This window comes from Heterocephalus glaber, unplaced genomic scaffold, assembly GCF_053883595.1.
Source record: "Heterocephalus glaber isolate CG9 unplaced genomic scaffold, H.glaber_assembly_v1.0 deba00001577, whole genome shotgun sequence".
NCBI lineage: Eukaryota > Metazoa > Chordata > Mammalia > Rodentia > Bathyergidae > Heterocephalus > Heterocephalus glaber.
Window position 1 is genome coordinate 31364601 of NW_028258358.1, and position 8701 is coordinate 31373301.

The 8701-nt window shown below is 40.7% G+C and overlaps 1 pseudogene; it reads left to right on the plus strand.

Annotated features, from left to right (window-relative positions):
- Positions 1–4913: 4913 nt before the first annotated feature.
- LOC101712387 (protein N-lysine methyltransferase METTL21A pseudogene) lies at positions 4914–5558 on the plus strand (annotated as a pseudogene).
- Positions 5559–8701: the final 3143 nt, after the last annotated feature.

An 8701-nucleotide genomic window follows, 5' to 3' on the forward strand; every position in this document is an offset into this window, starting at 1 on the left:
AAATCAGAATCTATTAGAAGTAGAAGAAAACTTAGAGACTATAAATGATATCAAATTAAAGGAGAGAGAACTGGACCCTGGAGAATGAAAACAACTTGAATGTCTTTACGAACTATGATAAAAATACAGTGAATGCTTCTGGAGAGTGTCGACTAATAGAAAGGCCAGTTTGTAAAAACACTGAAGTGTGTCCTCATCCACCTTGTTCACCGCATCTGGCACTGTGCAACTTCCGGGTCTTCTCCAAAGTCAAAATGATCATAAATTGTAAACATTTTGAATCAATTCAAGACACTGAGGCAGCCGTGACAGCATAGCTAAAAACACACATGAAAGAGAACTTGTAGAACTATTTCAAAACATTGCAAGAATGAAGAGATAAAAGTGTTTAAAGCCAAGGGTGGTATTTTGAGGGGCAGAATGGCAATGTGTCTTTTACCGTAATACATTTTTTAAAAAATTAGTCACTGTGTTTTTATCACACTTTTTATAGGAGTGATATCCTATCACTTTTGCCATATTCCATGAGTTAGAAGGAAGTCCAGAAGCCACAAACACACTTGAGAGGAGGGATCATACAGGGCACAACACTAGAGGACAGAGACCATGGGCCATCTTAGAATTGACTCTTAGGTGTCACTGTGGATTTCACCGTGAGAGTGTCACAGGTGACAGGCCAGCTGGTCCTCAGTCTCCTCTAACCACAGCCCACCCCTCTGATCTGCTGCCAGGAGACCTTGGTCTGCAAAGGCTAAACAATAACTGATGAGATGCTGTCAAGCCAGCAGTGACACCAAAGGACGGAGAGGTCCAGTGTCACTGAAAGGAGAAAGTATGTATGTGCGGGAGTGCAAATGTGTGTGTGAATGTGTATTGTGCACCTATGTGTGCACATGAGTCTATATAAAGAGCTCACAACTCACTGTGTGTGTACATACACTGAGTTGTGAGGGGGTCCTTCCTGGGAGATCACTGACACACACTGCCTGCCATTCTGACAATTTCCAGAGTGGCTTTCTCCTGAACTGTTGGTACACTCTGTGACATGAGTCATGCTGTCTCTTTATTTAAAATCCATCTTCTCCAGCTGAGGCAAAGCAAATATTTACCCATATCTTACTCTGGCCTCAGCCCTGGCAAATGTCTGTACCTTCTCCATAGAGTTATCAAAACCCATTGTGATGGCTAAAGAAGGAGACATTTTGATTTTCTGCAAATGCTTTTGGGGCTAAAAAAAACTGGAAGGTGCTTTCTCTCCCTGCCTAGAGTGAGTTGAGCCCACTACCACATGTGGAGTCCCCCTGGAACCATGCAGCTTCCTTGGTTCAGATGTGCAGCATCTTCTCCTGCCTGAGGTCCACAGACTTCCTCTCACCCTTTCAGGTTCACCCTCAGCACCCTTCTTCCCCTTATGTACATTAATTTCCCACTGCTACTTGATGCCAATTGCTGATTATTCCCGAGTGTGACATCTGAATGGTACCAGCTGCCACACATCTGCTGGTGTGGTTCTACCGTCCTCCTGCCACCCCTCAACAGTCCCTTACTATACTACCGTCCATAAAAGCATATCTTTAGGATCTTAAATCTCACTGCCTCCCTGGGCATACCAAGGCAAGCATTACTCTATCCCAGTTTTGACCTCTCCTAGCATTTACTAACTGAAACTGAGTGCCTATTGGAGGCATATTATTGTGTTCTCTGCTACATGATTATTTATTATTTCATACAAATGTGTCGTATTTCTCTGATAAGATTACAAATCTCTTAAAGGCAACATTTACATTTTTCTTTCCCCTCTTCCTGCCTTGCTCCTTATCTTCTCATGATGTTTGGGCTTTGGAACTGGATGAACCTGTGTTTAAATTCCAGATCTGTTGCTTTCTACCTGTGGGAAACATCCACAATAAACATTTTTATGGGCTCGAATGAGGATGATGACTAGTTCACTTTGTTTTTAAGGGAAGCTAGCAAAATCATGTGGGTCAAGAAACTTGTGCTTGGCACATAGTAAATATTAAATCACTGAAATATAGAATCCTTCATTGCACATCCCTAACCATTTCTGTTCAACCCATCAAGAAATAGTTAAGCACTTTCCATGATACTATCTATAGGTGATAGAGAGAAAGTGAGATCAAGAAATAAAATGATCGGGCAGCTACTAAGCCTTTAAAAAGTCTGTAGATGGAGTGACCAGAAGCTCTAAAAGAGCCCAAAATAGCAATTATTTTTTCAATACTGAAAAATATCTACTCACAATGATTTCATTTAAAAACGAAATAATCCCTGTATAGTGACACAAACGCATAATCCAAGCAGTTGGAGAGGCTGAAGCAAGATCAGAAATTTAAATCTTCCTGGGCAACTCAGCGAGACTGTCTCAAAGTAAACAAAAAATAAAAGGAGCTGGGCAATGTAGGTCAGTGGTGGACTATTCCTGGATTTGATCCATAATACCATAAGAAAACCTAAATAAATAAATAAATAAATAAATAAATAAATAATAATAAAAAATAAGAAGCTCTGTAGTCCATAGTGAATACCTACCACATCCATTAGCATTTGTGCTAAGGCATCATAAGGCTCAGGCTACTGGTTCTTTCCACTCTCACCGGCTCCATGCAGTCCTGTTAAGACAGTGGAAAGGGGTTGCCTCTGAAGAACAGGGGGCCGCATGGTGCTGCTTTGGTGAGTTGTTACAGAAATAAGGACGGATGGCTTCCCATTCTGCTGTAGATGGGAGAGGATGATCATCTCCACCATCCTGCTCTCCAACCTCTCCACCCCTCCCTACACGCATCTTCATGCTGTTGGAGATTGGTGAAATGTTTCCCGATTTAAGTGCCTTCTGAAGACCCTGGGGACACTCACCTGTGCCTGGGAACTAAGTTCAGTCTGTAGTAAGTGCCTAATCTTCTGAGTTGGATGTCTCTTCTTTTGCGAGCTGATCCCTAAACCCCTATAGTCACTGCTCCAGTGAAAGGAGACCAGCCATTCTAACAAGATTCTGCTCCACTCAATGTTGAAGATGGAACTTAGAGCTGAGCGTGATGGTGCAAGTCTGAAGCCCCTGCATGCTGTGAGTCTGAGGCAGGAGGATTGCAAGTTCAACCCCAACCTGAGAAACTTACCAACTTAGCAAAACCTGATCACAAAATAAAAAATTAAAATTTTTTAAAAAGGTGAGATGACACTCAGTGTGAAACCCTGAGTTCAATCCCCAGAGCCACAAAAGATAATTAATTAATAATTAGTAAAAGATGGAACTCAGGGAAAGTATCTGAAAGCTGAATTATAAATATTTATCTGATTGTTGTGCTTCCTTAATTCCTTGAAGAATTTAGCAATAGTGGTAACTTCTATACATTGATCTGTTCCTAGCACTGTATTAAGCACTTTGTACACATTAGTTTCCCAAGAAACTAAATCAGGGAAATGTCCTTGTTATCTGCAGTTACTGACGAGGAAAGAAGCCTTAGCTTAGTGATATCAAATTAGGAACCCAAGGGCTTAAAGCCAGAAAATGAGGCAGCTGGAGTGTAAATCCCAGTCTCCTGATTGTAGAGTTTCCATTCTCAGGTACTATTCTATCTATGTCACTACTAGTCTTAAAAAAAAGTTCCCTCAAAATGCTTATTTTTATTTTATTTTTTCATCTCTCCATTTCCTGTGAATTTCCACTTCTTCATATTCTTCTGTTTAAAGCCTCTGTCATAGTTCATTCACTCCTACAATGAAAAAAAACCATAGGCCAGTGGCATAAAGAGAAACATGTTGCTCACAACTCTAGAGGCTGGGAAGTCAAAGATTGAGGCACCAGCAGATTCAGAGTCCAAGAGTGCCTGTCTCCTGGTTCACAGACAAACATCTTCTCTGTGTCTTTCTGTGTTGGGAGACACAAGAGAACTCTCTGGGGTCTTTTATACAGGTATTAATAGCAACCTTTACTCACCTCCCTAAGGCCTCACCTCTTAATATCACCCGATTGGGGATTAGGTTTCTACCTATGATTTTGGGAGGGCACAAACATTTGGTCTATAGCATCTCGACCCTCTAGAAAACGCCAAAGCCAAAACAAAGAGTACTGATGCTCTGTTAGTTTCCTTTTGCTTTGGCACACTCGGTACTGGAAGTCTGAAAATATGTACAGCCACCCTTGATTCCTGCCTATCTTGTGGAAAGCACAGGAAATAAGGCTATAATCTCTTGGTCTAGACTGATGAGAAGGGCCCAAGAAAAGGAAAGGCATAAGGTACAGAAAAGGCCAGACAAAGGAAACCCTGGCCTGGGCTTCAGTTCTGCTGTGAGAGTAAAACACCTGGCTGGTGGACAGTTCATTCAACAAGTTTGAATTTTAAGGAGTGGGATTTGCAGCTATGATAACCACTTCAATCTAGTGATTTGTCTTAGCGTCATAAAGTGTGGGCCACCCTGTGGGCTTTGATCCAGTCTGTTATGAAGTGTGCAGCCTCAATGATGAAGCAGTTTTGCCAGAAAAATATGAGCTGAATTTCGTCTAATTTCTACTCTGTAGGAAATATAGGAATTAAAGAACCAATGTCAATGTGTCATTGAGCAAGTAACCAGATGAATTCAGAAAGTAGGGTATTTTGTAAGATGCTGCCAATCTCTTCTACTAGTCAACAACACAAAAATTAAAATCTGGTGAAGAGTGTGTGGCAGGATTGATTAAGATGAAAAGAGGGTCTGAGGATGTAAGCATGTGCTTAGCAAGTGAGAGGCAGTGTACATGCATGCACATACACAGATTAGAAAAGAATGGTGAGCACTTTCAGGAGCTGGCACGCCTGCCCGAGCCTCATTGAAGAGATGACGCAGTTTCTGGCCGGCGTGTCACCCTGGGACACTTGTGCAGAACAGGTCTTAGCAGAGGGCCAGGCTCAGACAAAATGGCACTCGTGCCCTATGAAGAGGTCACTGGAGTGGGGCTCCAGAAATTCCACAAGCCCTTTGCCACCTTCTCCTTTGCAAACCACACTATCTGGGTGCGGCAGGACTGGCGGCAACTGGGAGTCGCAGGAGTTGTTTCTGTCCACATCCCTGGAGATGGGCTCTGTGGAGCTCAGGGGCCGCTCTGCTGTGGAGCTGGGCGCCGGCACGGGGCTGGTGGGCATCGTGGCTGCCCTGCTGGGTGCTCATGTGACTGTCACGGATCGACATTAGAATTTCTTAAATCAAATGTCCAAGCCAACTTATCTCCCCATGTCAAACTGTTGTTAAGGAGCTGACTTGGGGATCAAATTTGGAGTTTTTCACCTGGAGAATTTCACCTGATACTTGGAGCTGATATCATATCCTTAGAAGAAACATTCACAGCTGATATCATATATTTAGAAGATCTTCTTCAGACACTGGAATATCTTTGTACCAATCACTCTGTGATTCTTTTAGCTTCCCAAATTCACTATGAATGGGATAACAACTTCTTGGCTATGATGGAATGGCAATTTATTGTGAGTAAGATTCACTATGATCGTGAAAAAGATATACATATTTACAAAGCACAGAACAGAAGCCAGAGGAAAGACTTGTAGTTGGCTATACTTTATAAGAATATTGGCCCTAAGAAGGTCAATTAAGGTCTTAGACTGAGAATCTAACCATATTTAATGCAGTGGCTTACTGTACAAGTCTGTCTAAAGAAGGGACTCAAAGGACAAAGCACATGTGCAGCTGTAAAACAGAGCAGGGTTTTGTTCCATTGTGATTCTTAGTCATGTTTTACTGCGCTGAAATTCAGTTAACATTAAAGTGTGAGATTTTGGGTTATGTTATATCCCCTGCTGCTCATCCTTGATAAAATTTTCACTGATATGATGAAGGGCTGGTATAAAGATGTCTTTGTTTTGGTGAGGTTAAGTCATTAGCTTATTAAGAACATTCTGAGATATACAATGGTTATCCCAGTTTTCTAGTTTTCTGAATATAAGAGGTTTAATCGGAGCTTTTAGTGCTCTTGCCCCATTTAGGTCTTAAACACTTTTTGATTGTTGAGATTAGGATGGAAGTTTCCTGGGATTCATGTCCTGTTTTTTGGCTTAATTTCAAGTGGAAGTATATAAACAAAGCAATAAGTAAAAATATGAGTTACTTTTTGAAAGCAAAAAAAAAGAAAAAAAAGAATGGTGAGAGACAGGAAACAACCAAATGCAATTTGTGAATACTGATTGGATCCTGCTTTGAACAAACAAGTCATAAGACACATTTGGGGGTATAACTGGGGAAATTTGAGTTTATAATAAGCATTATATGATACACAGGTATTACTTTTTTAAGTGCCATCACAATATTATTATATAGCCAAATGTTAGTTGTTAGAGCTACTACTAAAGTCTTCAAGAGTAAAATGTCACAGTGTCTGAAATCTACTTTAAACACTGCATCAAGATAAATAATAAAGTATGTACGACAAAATGTTAACATTTTAAAACTCTAAGCAATGGGTATATGGCATTCATTATACTATACCATGTTGACTATGATAAATCTAATGAAATGGAAAATTGCAACCTAGGTTTGGCAGTGTAAAAGCAATGTAATGATTTATAAGTCCTATTTAGGGATAATTGCCACATGTACAGTGGCTATTAAGCATATTGTGAATATGTCAGATTCATTTTGGTCAGTCCTTCTGATGCCCAACCACAATGTCAAGTGCATTGAGGGAGATGCTGAATGTGAAATGGAAAGAATCTTCTTATGTGGTGTGGTCCGTCTTTAGAAGCATGCAGAGGACATCGTCTCAGACCCTGGGGACACCACAGCCAGGGGCCTCTGCTGGGCAGATGTGGAAGCCGTCCAGCCCATTCAAGGGCTGACTTTCAGCCCCAGCTGAGAGAGCAGAAGCAGCACCCAAGGCGGGAGGGACCATGCAATGTCTCCTCTGGCCTTCTTCTATGTCCCGTTCAGCCTTCTTGCCCCTTTGGTTTTTACATGCAGCACACCTGTTAAATTCATCTCTACTCTTAGCTGCAGGTTGGACCTGTTCTCTTGCTTCTCTTAAAGCTACGTGAAATCTGAAGCTCAAGAGTTTCTGTTACTTCAACTTTCCCAGCCTGCTCCACTTTGCACTTTTGCCCACCACTTTACCAATTCTTGCTTCAAAGTCTTCTTGTTGAATTCTTGCAGGACTTTCTCACCCCATTATCCCATTTTTATTCTCCTTCAGGATTTTACCATGATTTATTACTGCAGTTCTATGTTTGACACCTGTTTTTCCCCAGTATCATCATCTGCCTCTTTGTAGAGGACTGATGATCACACACACACACACACACACACACACACACACACACACAGGCACACATCCCTTTGGTGAATGTCATGTTAAGTTTGAATTACTCATGTAGTAAACAATGCCTAAGAAAATGTGTTTGGTGAAAAAGAGAATGCTCTTCAATACTGGACCATAGATTTGGCATTTGGACCTTGTTGATGAGCTTCATTTTTGTTTGTAGTCACAGTATTTTCCTCCCAGTGGTAAGAGCACCTGGAATTCACCTTCCTTGTTGCCGAATTCTCCATTTACTTCCCTTATGTTGCATCCTGGTTTGTTTGGAGTAATTTAGATTTTTTTTTTTTTGGTACCGGGGATCGAACTCGGGTCCTTGCGCCTGCGCAGTTTGATTTTAAGCCATTCTCTTGTTAGAGTCCAGAGTGCCTCCTCTGAATTGAAATTCTTCCTTCATGGAGCCAAGAACTCTGATGCTTCTAAATTTACACCTGGGTAACAGATTTGCTACAAAGTTGGACTACCAGGGAACAAATTCCATGTTTCAGAAATGTTACAAAAAGTTACATTCCTCAAGGTCTCATGCACTGAGTTCCGTCACTGGGGACAGATGGTCTGCTTTAAGTATAATCAGGAAGTTTCAGAAACATGACATAATGTTTATCTCTCCGAAGATTTTTCTCGTTGGTTTGGCTTCTGAGAAATACTCCATGTGCCCATCTCTCTCCTCTCTCCCTCGCTCTCTCTCTCTCTCAATCTCTTTCTCTCTCTCCAGCAGATTGACAAAAATAATGTCTAGAAAGGCTTTCATATTGTCCTTTATGAAAAGAACATATTTGCTTCTAATAATATATAGTGACTATACTTTAACATCTTTGGAAATATTTTTAAAACTCAGTTTTTTCTTTCATGAAAAATAATAAGCTTTATTTTGGGCAATGGAAAAGATACAAGTGTTCTGAAAAGAGATATTACAGGAGAAGAAATCAAAGATAACTATTTTAATCCTGAATTGCCGTCAAAATTGTCCTTTATACCTGTCCTACCTCTGACATTTAGACACAAGCTCTAGTTGCAGAGTCTCTTGAGCGTGCTCATAGGAGGGAATAGAGGTTGGCATTTAGTAATGGTTTGAGTACATGATGTATGTCCAGTAACTTAACAACAAAAAACCACATGAAATGCAAATCAATTTTAAAGCATCTGCAAGAGCTCAAAAAATCCCCCCAAAAGCAACTGTGCCAGTTCTTTTGGAGGAAGTAATATTCATTTAGAGGAGATAATACATGTTAGAATTCTTTGTATTGATTTCGACACGGAATATTCCTCATTTAAAAGTAGCACTCATATTTTTCTCTTCCTGTCTTGAAATGTAAATATATTATGGCTTGATTGGTTTAAAGCATCTGTGCCCATTACAATTTGCATACACCTTGTCACTACTTT